The following is a 14,428-nucleotide window of genomic DNA, read 5'->3' on the forward strand; positions in this document are numbered from 1 at the left end:
GTACCCGAAGAAGAACAGAACAACATCCTTAAATTCTGCCATTCCAACCCTAGAGGAGGTCACTATTCGGCTAAGGTAACAGCTCATAAGGTAATGGAAAGTGGGTTTTATTGGCCAACTTTATTTAAAGATGCACATGATTTTAATTTGAAATGTTTATGATGGGGGACCATCCCGGAGACATCACGACCGGACGACATCAGCCTCGCCGAGCCGCTCGCGCCGATGCTCGACACTCGGGGTTTAAGTACCCCGCGTAAGCATCTCTATCTTACTTGCTTTTGTTTATGTTTTTGATGGCGAGGACGCCAACACTTCAGCATCGAACGCGTCACCACGGTCAACCGGAGGCAACACGCCCACTATGGAACACGGTCAACTAGAGTCGACCAAAGTCAACACGCCGCAACCGTCGACAAGCACGTCTCCACCCACGCACGTCCCTACGCGCTCATGACACGACGCTAGAGGCAGATCCACAACTGCCCTTTGGCGTGACACGGCGCACGTGTTTATGTTCTCGTCTTTTGTTCCTCGTCATTTTCTCTTTCCTTCAAGCCCTATATATAGGCCATTGTTTTTCAAGAAACATTAGGCAATCATAATTCAAGAATCGAGTTTTTGTTTAACTCTTCTTGGAGGATTGCCCAGCCTCCCCTATCTTCCACCTTCCAAACCCTAGCCGCCGTCGCCGCCGCCGCCGCTATCGCCATTGCCGCGGCCTTGCAACGTCGCCCTCCCCTCTCCTCTCTCTTTCTCTCCATTCTTTCTTTCTCTCTCTCTCGCCCTAGGCTACCCAGGTAGTCCGCCAAGGGGCCACCCAGGCTGCCCGCGCGCCGCCCGCGCATCGCCGGCGCCCTGCCCGCGTTTCGCCCGCGCACCGTCTGCGCGCCGCCCGCGCGCCGCCCTCGCCTGCCCCGACAGCCTTTGCCAGGGCCGCCCGAGGCCGCACTACAGCTGCCCCTGTCCGGACGCCGTCGGCGCTTCAAGCCGCGCACGTTGCGCGCACGAAGGGTGCACTCCGCCGCACTCCGCGCGCTCCGTGCACTCCACGCACCATTCGCGCGCTTTGCGCGCGCGGGTGTTCGCCCACGCTTCACGCTGCGCCCACGACAACCGCACTTAACCAGGGCCGTTCAACGCCCGGAACGTCCAGCCTCGTCCTTGTCCAGTGGGCCGCTCAACACCCGGATTCGCCCAGCCTCGTCACGTTCAGAATTCCCCGCAACCTCTTCACGCACTGCGGTGCTGAGGTACGCCTGAACTCTTTGGTGTCGACGTGTTCTCCGTCCAGTGTTTTCTCGGGAAGTTTCCACCGCCGTCGGAATCTGAATTGGTTTGGATTCTCTGCTTCTTCAACCTACATCTCGAGTGTTTCCTCGCGACGCGAATTCGACATATTGATTTTGGTGCTTAGGCATCGTCGCAGTGGGGGAAGATAGTACTCCCGCCCTCGATAAGGGTCGGAGCTGCACCACCAGATTTTCATCGGTTTTAAAGTCCGAATCCGACCGTGAATTTCTGTGGATTGTTTTATCCCTCACACCTATCCTACCCTTAGTCCTGTCGTCCCGCCCTTCCTCGCCTACCCCGTAGTCGTCCTCCTTTAGTTTTATTTGTGTTTTTGGATTCCATGGATTGGGCCAGTGTTGGGCGTGGTCTTCGTCTTTTACTTTTATGTTTCAAATTTACTTTCACATTGTAAGGAGAGGCCGAACAACATCTCGCAGTGGTTCGTCCTCCCCCTACGTTCACTTGGCACCTATCCTCACTATATAAGGGGATAGTATGCCCAAGAGAACACTTGAGTTATTTGTTGAAGAAGTTTTCCTACTTGTGTCTCCACTTATCGTAGAGAGTAGAGCGTAGGAGGTTTGGCTAACCTCGCCCACGTCAAGATCACTCCATGGATAGAGCCTGCGCTGTCACGTTGAGATCACTCTGTGACGACGTGCCTAATCGCTTCGTCGAGATTACTCCGAAGCGCTTAAAGATTCAAGAAGGCGGTAATTCTTGGAGCTGAAGACCCTCTCGTCGAGATCACTCCAAAGGGAATCGAAGATCCAAGGATCGTCACCGCCATCGTCCATCAAGGTCCTGCCACCACTGACCGCGAGCCCCAAGAACGTCAAGAACATCATCATCCTGAAGGGTTCTTGATCAGTTACAGTTCAAGAACTCTCCTTCTTGGGGTGTGAGATATTCCCCGCCATCGTTTCACCACCATGCCCGCCATCCATGCCGCTGTCTACTGCGCGCCTTCCATCTTGGCCGCCCTCCACCACCGCGCGCGCCATCTGCGTCGCCACCCACGCCCCTGCAGTCATCCTGCGCCCGCCCGGCTCTGCCTCCACCTCGCTCGGTGCTCCAGCGTCGTCTGCCCAGCGGCCTACTCCCGGAGCTGCACTTGCGCGCCGCTCGTCAGCCCGCGCCCGCGCGCGCATGCCGGCGGCCACCACCGTGCGCCCGCGAGTGACCACGCGCTCCGCACACATCGTGCTCGTGCACTCGCTCGCACAATGCGCCCGCGTCTGTCCGCGGCCGCGCACCACGCGCCTGGCCGCGTTTGCTCACCTAGCGCATGCCGCGCCCACGCGCCCTCCCCTCGTCACTTGCTAGGCGCTCGTCCTCGCCGCGCTCGGCGATCACGTGCGCCAATCCTGCCGGGGCCCCGTCACTCGTCGCTGCTGCTCGTAACTCCTTGCCATCCCACCGTCTAGTCTCGATTCGTGACAACCGGGACATTCCTCCCCCCCGTGGACTTTCGACACATCAGGTACACCACTCGTCTCCCCTCCGTTAAGTTCCAGTATTGTTACTTTCTTCAGTCGCGTCTCCCACTATCTCGTCCGCTGCCCAGTTTTCATCAACTCGTTCATAGGATAGCCACCTTCGTCGAGAGGTAGGGTGATGTAACACGATCGGGTTCTCAGATAGAACGACTCGTGTTACACCAAAGGAGGGGCTAATGCAATCATATTGTAGATCGGGGACGAGTAATGCCGATGTCATGTAATGATGATGCGACAATAAAATCTATGAGAAGTATGAATTCGGTGTCGTCACGTACCAACACCGACTAGGCTACGGCAAGCAGGACTTAGTAATGCCACTAGGCTCCCGATGATCCGGTTGTCAGGTCGAAGGCCGATGGTGCGAGCTCGGCTACTGCCGCTTTTGCACACACCCTCGACAGTCCCAACCAAGGTCGTCTCGGAGGAAATCCTAACCCTCATAATGTGAGTCCTATCTATCACTATTCTAACCCCGGCCGTGGAGAAGACGTTCGGAGGTACTGAAAGAAATAATATAACGCCGATGGGAAAAGTTAGAGAGCGTACCAGGAATGATAGGCTCGGGGTATCGTCTTCGACCCATAAAAGGCGAGCGACACGGTGCGGCAGCAGTATCACGATTAGCTAGGATAGGATGCAGGAGATGGCCGAAGCGTGGCCGTGGGCAGGTGCAAGGCGTCCAAAGGGAAACTAAGGGGCACCCGTAGGACGGGACAACGTCTCTGAGAGAACAGCGGCAGGAAGGCTAGGGGAGGTTTGCGAGCCAGGCGTTCAAGTGATGGCATCCCCGATCAGCCTTGGCGGAGGCGGGCGGCTTGGGCGGCCGCGATCGGCCGGACAGCCGCAGTCGGTTCTGACGGCCCTAGCAGCTGCGGTCTCCGCTGGCGGTCGCGGGTGGTCGTTGGCGATCGTAGGCAGCCGTGGGCAGTTGCAGGCGGTCGCGGGCGGTCGCTGGCGGCCGTGGGCGGCTGTTGGTGGCTGCTGGCTGCCGTGGGCGATCGCTGGCGGCCGAGGGTGGTCGCTGGCGGTCGTAGGCGGCTGCTAGCGGTCGGCCCAGCATCGGCGATCGGCGGCGACCGTGGCGCTCGCGGCGTGGGCGGTTGCTGGCGGTCGCTGGCAGCTGTGGGCGATCGCTAGCGGTCGCTGGCGACTGTTGGCGGTTGGTGGCGGCCGTGGGCGGTCGCTGGTGGCCGTGGGTGGTTGCTGGCGGCCGTGGGGGGCTGTTGGCGGTGCGTGGCGCGCTGGTGGCCGTGGCGATGGCCGGGCGGACGCTGCCGGCCGTGGCGTCGCAGTGGCCGTGGGCGGCTGCTGGCGGCCGTGGGTGGCTGCGAGCGGTCGTGGGCGGCTGCTTGCGATCGTTAGCGGTCGTGCGCGGTCGCTGGCGGTCTCTGGCGGTCTCTGGCAGCTGCTGTCGGTTGCTGGCAACTGTGGACGGTCGCTGGTGGCTGCGGGCAGTCGCTGGCAGCAGTGGGCGGTCGCTGGCGGCTGTGGGCAGTCGCTGGCAGCCGTGGGCGGTCGTTGGCGGCCGCTTGGAGCCGCTGGCGGCCGCTGGCGGCCCTAGGCGGCTGGTGGTGGCCTAGCGGGGTCGCTGGCGGCCCTTGGCGACTGCTGGTGGCCCGGCGTGGTCGCTGGCGGCACTAAGGGGCCTGAGGAGCCAGCGACGGAGCTCCAGCGAGGGTGGCATTTTCCGGCGACGGTGGCGGTTTCCGGCGATGACGGCCGCGGTTTCCGGAGTGGCATTCTCGTAAATAACTTAAAAACTAAAAACAACACTAAAAATCAGAGAAAAAGGTAAAAATCACATTTTTGAGTCTTTCTTCTTCCTCTTCCTAATACAAGGGGTTCCCTTCTCTTTATAGGGAGGGTCCAGGCGATTTAAGGAAGGTGAAAAGGCAAAACATAAAACAGGAATTAAACCAACAAAAAAAACAACAAAAAAACAAGGCGCGATGGTCCCCCATCATAGGGTCTTGTTTGTGGTAAAGGGTTAATCACCAACTTGGACGCCGAACTACTTTTGGGTCATCAAACGCCCTCCCATCTTAGACGTCTAGTTGGTCTTCAAGGTCATTGGGAATTAGACTTAGGATCAATCTCTCGACATTGACCGTCGTGGATTTATTACTATATCTGTCGACACCGTTATTGCTCATTCAAGGCTTTCATCTATCAAGCATTCATTCATATAAGTCACGAACTCGTCCATCGATTCCTGTGGCGTAATACGAGCCGACCGATCCTGGCAGGTCGTATTACATCATATTGGTATCAGAGCCAGTCGTGTTAGCTTTTGCTTAGCACGGTCGGTAGCTTATCATCAGAAAAGTTTATTGAATTACACATGTCATATTTTGAAAATCATCCGCATTATACACGTCATATCATATCATCCATCACGTGCATACCCCTAGAAATTTTAGGTTGTGGATGGTTGATCATAGGATGGTTGATCATAGCCCAGTGTTGGGATACCGACTATCTTGAACGCGATGAGGATCATGATCATGATCTTGTCATAGGTGATCCTCTACTAGAGGATCCATTAGGCGAACGGCTGCATGCAGATCCGGTGGAGAACGACGAGGTACCTTTACCTCCTCCTCCACCTAGGGAACCCGCCCCATGGGTTCTGAGGCCTCCAGCTGAAGCGGCACCACCTGCGAATTGAGCTTCCGAAGACCGCAATCTATCACCACGGTACCTACACGTAGGGCCTCGGCGAGTGAACCCTATGACGACCCCTCGGCTATCGAGGTTCTCCAACGCTCCGGCAAGGCTCCTATGCAGGAGCCTCCGGCCCCGACATACCGACCACGGGACCCCGAGGCACCACCGACTCGCTACCACCGAGCTGAAGACTTGGAGTACGACCATGGCGATCGACGAAGATCTCCTCCTCGGGAGGAGCGGCCAGCACCGCGTTATTACGATGATCATAGGCGTTATTATTATCCCGAGTATCTTGATGATGGTGTCCCCAATCCCAACCGCATACCGGTGCGGAATGCACCACACTACTCGGCCCGACTGGGTAGCCCACGGCAGTCGCCCGTTGCCCGTCGACTGGATGTCGTCACTTATGGTGACAGCTCCGCTTATCCACCACACTACCGGACTGCACCCGCTCACGTACCAGATCCCTATGAGGAGGCCCCAGCACCGCCCCGAGCGGCACCGAGATACCCCGTCGGTTACAACCGTCCCCCACGTCGGGATTATCCACCCGAGGACTTGTCTCGACCTAGGAGACCCCCGGCATACCTCCCACACCCGGAGCATGCCTATCCAGCACATTCCCCATCGCCACCAAGACGACCACATTATGATGGATACCCGGAGGAACGACCACACTATCACCCCGCACCTCGCCGAGATGCCTACTACGAGGACCGATCGGATCATGCCTATCCGCGGGATGCACCCTGTCGTCCCCTGCTCGTCGCCACGAGGACGAGCATGAACGACGGAGAGATGCGCATCGCGCCATGATCCAAAAGAGTGCAAAGATCGAGGTGCCCATCTTTGAAGGGTCACGAAACCCAAAAGACTACACGGACTGGGAGTCGGACCTGAAAAGTTATTTCCAGTGGTACGATATGGATGATGATTTGTGCGTGGCGTACGCCGAGGCTTGACTTGGAGGTCAAGCAAAGATCTTTTGGAAGAACGAAAAGGAAGCAGCCCGACGACGAGGAGACCCACCCTTCACATGGGATGAGATGTCACAAAAGTTGAAGGATAAGTATATCCCAAAACTTTACATGGCTCCTCTCATGTTGAAATGGATGGACCTCAAGCAAGGGAAGCGGAAGGTCTCTGATTACATCGAGGAGTTCGAAGAGTATCGAATGCGATGCAAATTTGTGGACAGCCCACAAATTCAAATCGCATTCTTCGTCCATGGGCTTTGCCCTGACCTAGGATCTCGAGTGTTAGAATAGAACCCCTCGACCGTCGACCTCGCCTATAGTCTCGTTGAGAGCAACGAGGTTAGTCAGGATGAAGTAGTGTCAACTACCTCCTCGGCGCCCCGACCCACTCACTCATCGGCAACATCCACGACGAACCGTACCACCGCCGCGTGGAGCCAGAGTAGTACCACCACACCTCGACCCTCGGCTCCACCAGCAGCATTGGCCCCGCCGCCGACGCCACCCACGCCATCGGCGATATCCACAACTAGAGCCCCGAATGCTCCTCGCGAGCCGATTTAGTGTTTCAAGTGCAAGGGCTTCGGGCATCGACGGACTGACTGCCCCACCCTCATGGTTATGGACATACACGGGCAGCCGGTGGAGGAGCAGCCCGAAGACGACCTCGAGGTGGACGAGTATCCTGCTGAGATTCCGGATGGTGAGGATGTGGATGACCCGCTTGGGTACATCCAAATCACGCCGATCACCACGCCCCCTAATGCCGGACGTCGTCAAGACGTCGTCCAGTCGATACCAAGGGTAGCGGCTCGGTATCGAGTCAGGATCTCACTCGGACGTCGACAGTTAGTGTCGTCCGAGAATGCAAATAGACAGGTAATAATGATGACGTGCAATGCAAAAGTCCCTACTTGTTGTACGTGCGTGCACCGATGATCAGTGGATGCCGTTCCAGAGAATAGACGGGATCGCTTTGAGTGAGGTCAGACGGACCTCCTGAACCTCGCCCGACAGGGTCGAGGGCGAGTACGTCGCCAAACGGGGAGATCCCGCTGTAGTGCTCACACGCGTCGGGAGAACCTGACTCGTAATGGCCAGGTAAGACTCTCGTGAAATTACATCATTTTCTCAACTTGTCTCGCTCTCACCTATCTAACCCGAGCGTGGAGGAGGCGAATCAAAAGTGCACTAAAGGACGTAAGAGACGCAAAGAGGCAAAGTAAAGGGGTACCTTCATCGCGCTGGCGACGACTATTGTACCAACGGGATCCGGAGCTTTAGGGAAGGGAGTAGATGGCGCTGACGTACGACCGGGGCAGAGCGGGGTAGGCGATGACGAGAGTTCCAGATGGTTACTGGGACGGGGTGCCTGCAAGCACCAATCAAACGCTCGGGGTCGACGGGACCCGGGTTAGTGGCACACACCCGGGGTGCTCCAGGCAGCAGACTCGGCGCGCTGCGGCATGCGCAAGCAAGCGGTGCTGGCGGCAGGGCACGCGGTAGGCGCGCGCAGGTACCGCGGCGCTGGGGTGTAGTGCGTACCGTGCGCCCGCACAGTGGGAGCGTCGCGCAGCGGGCGCGCACAAGTGGTGCGGCGCTGGGCGGTGGCGCGCGAGGGGCGCAAAGGACTCGTGCGGCCGCGTCTCCTGGCGGGCACTGCACACCACTTGCGTCCGGGCCGCGGAGGCACGGCTCGGGCAGGTGCGGAGCAGCCGGGAAGGCGATCGGGCGGTGGTGTGGCACGGACTGGTGGCAGGAGGGCGAGGGCCGAGCAGAATGGCGGGGGTGTCGAGGGCTGGCGCAACACCGGGGCTGTGAAGGGTCGAGTACGGCGCCCACACGGCCGCGCCAGACAGAGGACGGTGGCGAGACGGCGAGCCGGGCGGGAGCAGCAGTGAGACGGCGATCTGGGAGGTGGCGACGGCGTGACAGGGCCCTGGACGGGCGATGGCGTCGCGGTGAAGCTCCTGCCGCTGAGCGGCGGTGCGACGGGTGGCGGTGCAGCGGGCTCATGCAGGGGTAACGATGCGACGGCGGCGGTGCGGCGGGGCTCCAGCAGGAGGGCGACGGCGCGACGGTTCTCTTCTCCCCCTTTCCTTCTTCTCCTTCCTTCTTCTTCCTTTTCTTCTTCTTCTACTTCTTCTTCTTCTTCTTCTTCTTCTTTCTTCTTCTTCCTTTTCTCACGTACGTGACTCTTCAACTTCCACAAATATAACTTCCAAATTCAAGAGTGGTCCTTTGGGGGGCGCCCCTCCTCCTTATATAGGAAGGATGATATGGGCCCCCCTTTAACAAAAAGAAATGAAATAAACGAAAAGGAAATAAAGGCCTGTTAAGGCCCACTAAGGTGCTGGGAGCGGAAGGAATCCTCATACGCGCGCAGGGCAGAGCTTGGGCTTGGCGCAGGCGCAAAGAGGGGTGCGGTGCTAAGCACAGATCGCTGCGCGGGGCACAGGCAGTCGGTGGACAGTGTGGCGCGAGCGTGGGCATGGTCCGCCGTGCAGGGCACGGGCAGTAGAGGTCGGCGCGCCGCGGGCGCAACACAAGACGCGGGCGCGGCGCCGAGAATGGATGCGGCCCAAGGCGGTGCAGGCAAGACGCGGGGCGGCCCGACACGATGAGGCGGCGTGGGGTGCGGAGAGATGGCACGGGCGCGGCCCTGACGGTGCGGAGTACGACGAGACGGAGCGGGGCGCGGCCTGAAGGCACGGGGCGCAGCGTGACGACGCGGGGCACAGCGAGACGGCGCGGGGTGCAGCAATTACGTGAGGATGTGGCAAGATGGCGCGACGTGGCGTTGGCGGCGTGCGGCGGCGAGGAGGAGTAACGGCGGCGGCGGAGCGTGAGGCAACGGCCTTCTCTCTTCCCCCTTTCCTCTTCTTCTTCTTCCCCTTCGTTCTTCTTCTTCCTTCTTCCTTCTTCCTTCTTCTTCTTCTTCTTTCTTCTTCTTCTTCCATTCCTCAATGAACGTGACTGTTCAACTTCCACGTTAAACTTTGATATGAAATTCAAGAGTAAGTGGGGGGGCCGCCCACTCCTCCCTTATATAAGAAGGATAAATGGGCCCCTTAAACAACCAAAGGGGAAAGAAAATAAAAGGGGGCTTATTAGGCCCAAATAGGTAGGTGGGAGGGGAAGGTATCCTCATATCGAAACTTCCCCTCACTAGAAAGTAGGTGAGACGATAAACTATGAAAGAAGATGCGAGTAAATAAAATGATAGATGCGTGAGCGACAACGATCCAAAGATGGTGCATCGTCACGCCAAATATTTGAACCCTGGTGTGCGCGTCGTCTCTTTGGCTTGTTGTGTCAGTTGGACGCGCGTCGGCGGCAGACTCGATGATGATGCAGATTCCTGGAGCGACAATCCTGTGGTGTCGGGAGGTGCTGCACCATCACTATCTCTATCCCTATCTCTATCTCTATCTCTATCTCAATCTCTATCTGTATCTGTATCTGTATCTCTATCTCTATCTATATCTCTATCTCTATCTCTATCTCGATCTCTATCTCTAAATTTACCTCTATCTCCATCTTTAGCACTATGTCTATCTCTATCCCTGTCTCTTTCTCTATATCTATCTCTATCTCTATCTCTATCTCTGTCTCTCTCTATCTCTATCTCTGTCTTTATCTCTAGCTTTATTCCTATTTCTATCTATTTCTCTTTCTCTATCTCTATCTATATCTCTATCTCTATCTCTAACTTTATCTCTATCTCTATCTTTATCTGTATCTCTATCTCTATCTCAATCTCTATCTCTATATCTATATCTATTTCTATCTCTTTCTCTATCTCTGTCTCTATGTCGCTCTCTATCTCTATCTCTATCTATATCTCTATCTCTGTATCTATATCTAACTCTTTTTCTATCTCTATATCAAGACTTAGAACAATATCTATCTTCATCTCTATCTATATCTCTATATCTATGTCCTTATGTATCTCTATCTCTGTCTCTATCTCTATCTATATATCTATGTTAATCTCTTTCTCTATCTCTGTCTCTTTCTCTATCTTTACCTCTATCTCAATCTATATCCTTATATCTTTATCTATCTCTTTCTCTTTTTTTATCTCTATCTAACTCGTTAGCACTATGTCTATCTCCATCTCTATCTCTATCTCTATATGTTTCTCTATCTCTATCTCTGTCTCAATCTCTATCTCATTCTGTATCTCAATCCTAATCTCTATCTTTCTTTCTGTCTCTATCTCAATCTCCTTTTCTATCTCTATCTCTGTATCTATTTCTATTATTATCTCCATCTCAATCTCTATCTCTATATCTGTCTCTATCTATATCTTTATCTCTATCACTATCCCTATCTCTATCTTTATCTATATCTCTATCTCTATCTCTATCTCTATGTCTATCGGATCGCTATATATCTATATCTCAACCCTTATCTCTATCTTTCTTTCCATCTCCATCTCTATTTTGATCTCTGTCTTTATCTCTATCTCTATCTCTTTCTCTATCTTTATCTCTATCTCTATCCCTATCTCTATCTCTAACTATATCTCTATATCTGTCTGTATCTCTACGTCTATCCTATCTCTATCTATATCTCTATATCTATCTCTATCTCTATCTCTATCCCTATCTTCTTCTTTATATCCATCTGTATGTCAATCTCTATCTCTATCTCTATATCTATCTCTATCTCTGTCTTTATTTCTATCTTTATCTCTATCTCTATCTCTATATCCATCTTTATCTCCATCTCTATCTCTAGCTCTATCTCTATCTCTATATCCATCTTTATCTCCATCTCTATCTCTATCTCTATCTTTATCTCTTCTTATCTGCATCTTTATCTTTATCTCTATCTCTTTCTCTATCTCTATCTCTATATCTATCTCTATCCCTATCTCTATCTCTATCTCTATCTCTATCTCTATCTCTATCTCTATATGTAAGTCTATCTGTATCTCTATCCCCATCTCTATCTATATCTCTATCTCGATCTCTATCTCTATCTCTATCCCTATCTCTATCTCTATCTCTATCTCTATCTCTATCTCTATCTCTATCTCTATCTCTATCTCTATCTCTATCTCTATCTCTATCTCTAGCTCTATCTCTATCTTTATATCTATCTCTATAGCTATCTCTATCTCTATCCCTATCCCTATCTTTGTCTTTATATCCATCTCTCTGTCTATCTCTATCTCTATCTCCGTCTCTATCTCTATCTCTATTATTATCTCTATCTCTATCTCTATCTCTATCCCTATCTCTATCTGTATCTGTATCTCTATCTCTATCTCTATCTTTATCTTTATCCCTATCTCTATCTGTATCTCCATCTCTGTCTCTATCTCTATCTCTATCTCTATTTCTATCTCTATCTCTATCTCTATCTCTATCTCTATCTCTATCTCTATCTCTATCTCTATATTTATCTCTATCTCTATCTCTATCTTTATCTCTATCTCCATCTTTATCTCTATTTCTATCTCTATCTCTATTCTATCTCTATCTTGATGCAATACAACGTCGGCCGGGATCGATCGGCTCGTATTATGTCACAGGAATTATGATGCGAGGACGTGAGATGTAATTCAATGCATGGGAAAATAGCGGATGAGCAGTAGAAGGAATCGGCGGATAACAGTGTCGGCCGTGCCGGTCAACGAGAGAAGAATGATCGCTAGATCAAACTCCTAATGACCCGCGAAATCAACTAGACATCTAGACAATGAGGGGCATATGACGGCCCTGGAGTGTTCGGCGTCTAGGCCAAAGAATATCCGTCAACCTCAAGAATTCCTACACTCGACGACGGTGGCTATCTTATCCATGAATTGTAATGAAAATAATGGCAGAGGACACTATAGCGGAAGACGAGACTAGAAAAGATAATAATGCTGGTAAACGGAGGGGAGACGAGACTAACCTTAAGTCCCGCTAATCCACGGTGTGAAATCTTGTTCTGGCAGGTGATGTGGTGTCGATGGTAACGTGTCGGTCGACGACTCTGGCGAGATCGCTCGGACGTCAGACTGATGAGCGCAAGAGGTGATCAAGTCAACCGACCTTGGGACCATGGCAAAGGAGGTGGCAGCAGACGGGCAGGCGCGGAGGTGTTTGGTGCGCGCGCGCACGGGCCGGCGCGAGGAGCACGACGCGCGCACTGGTGAGCGGACGCACCGCGCGGTGGTCGCAGGCGAGGACGCGTGGACGCCTGCAGTGGTGGGCAGAGAGGCGCGCGGGAGGGGTACCCTCTCGCGCGGGCGTCGGGCGATGAACGGTGGAAGGGTGGTCGAGCGGGAGGCGAGGGCGAGGGGCCAAGAATCGAGAGAAAAGAAGTGTGGGAGAATATAGGATTGAAGAATGGTAATGGGGAAGGGTCAAGAACGAGATGGGGAAAGGACCAAGAACGAGATGGGACGGATCAAGAACGAGATGGGAAGGATCAAGAACAATATGGGAAGGGTCAAGAACGAGATGGGAAGGGTCAAGAACGAGATGGGGGGGTTCAAGAATGTGAAGGGACGGATCAAGAACGAGATGGGAAGGTTCAAGAACGTGGTGGGAAGGATCAAGAACGAGATGGGGAGGGTTCAAGAACGTGGAGGGGCAGTTCAAGAATGAGATGGGGGGGGGTTCAAGAACGTGAAGGGACGAATCAAGAAGTTCAAGAAAATGGGTGGGGCGTGGTACAATCAAAAAACGGGGCGAGGGGAAGGAATCAAGAAAATGTGGGGGAGGGGAAAGAGGGGAAATTCAAGAAATGTGGGAGGATGTTCAAGAACAGTGGTGGGGTGGATCAAGAACGAAGAGAAGGGCGGGGTATGGATCAGGAATGGTGGAATGGTGGAAAAAGGTACCAAGAAATGGCTTTCTTGAAATGTAACAACCAAGAACCCTCCAAGAAAGAGGAGTTCTTGACGGATCTGGGGTGTGCTCCCTTGGCTGAGCAGATTTCCCCGGTTGATGGCGTGTCGGCGACGCTTCTTGAATCTCCCGAGGCCCCCGGAGTAATCTCAACGAAGGCCTCTTTTGATTCTTGATGGCGGCGGCTTCTTGAAACTCTTTCCTTGCACCGAAGTGATCTCGATGGCGCGCTTTAACATGTCTCCCTCAGAGTGATCTCGACGAGAGAGACGTTAGCTCTACCCATGGAACGATCTCGACGTGGGATGGGGCTAGCCAAACCCCCTACACTACTCTCTACGATAAGGGGAGACGAATTGTGAATAAACTTTTCAACAATGACTCCAAGGTGTTCCTTGGGCATGCCATCCCCTTATATAGTGAGGATGGGTGCCAAGTGAACGTGGGAGAGGACGAACCGTCGCGAGACGTGGTTCAGCCTCTCCTTACATATTCAAAATACAAACATAAAAATAAAAACGACGAGGACGGGGCCCAACAACATTGGCCCAGTCCACGAATCCAAAAATACAAACACACATGAAAATGAGCATGAGTAAATAGATAGAAGTTCTTACGCGGGGTACTTAAACCCCGGATGGCGAGCGTCGGCGCGAGCTGGTCGGCGTGGCTGACAACGTCCCGTCGCGTCATCCTCGAGATGGTTCTTCGTCATCATGGCATCGTCCTCGAGATGGTCCTCCTTCATATCTCCATCTTTATCTGTATCTCTATCTCTATCTCTATCTCCATGTCTATCTCTGTTTGTCTCTATCTCTATCTCTATCTCTATCTTTATCTCTATCTCTATCTTTATCTCTATCTCTATCTCTATCTTTATATCTATCTCTGTCTCAGTTTCTATCTCTCTCTCTCTATCTTTATCTCAATCTTTAGCTCTATCTCTATCTCTATCTTTTTTCCTTTCTTTATCTCTATCTCTATCTCTGGTGGCATGGAAGCCAACGCATCGACACCGGGTGCGTCGCCACCGTTAACCGAAGGCAACGTCTCTGCTACGCACACACCGCCACAATCAACCGAAGTTAACACTTCCGCCATGGACATGTCGCAACTATCATCGTACAAATTC

Source organism: Wolffia australiana, chromosome 16 (genome assembly GCF_029677425.1).
Source record: "Wolffia australiana isolate 7733 chromosome 16, ASM2967742v1".
NCBI classification, from domain to species: Eukaryota; Viridiplantae; Streptophyta; class Magnoliopsida; order Alismatales; family Araceae; genus Wolffia; species Wolffia australiana.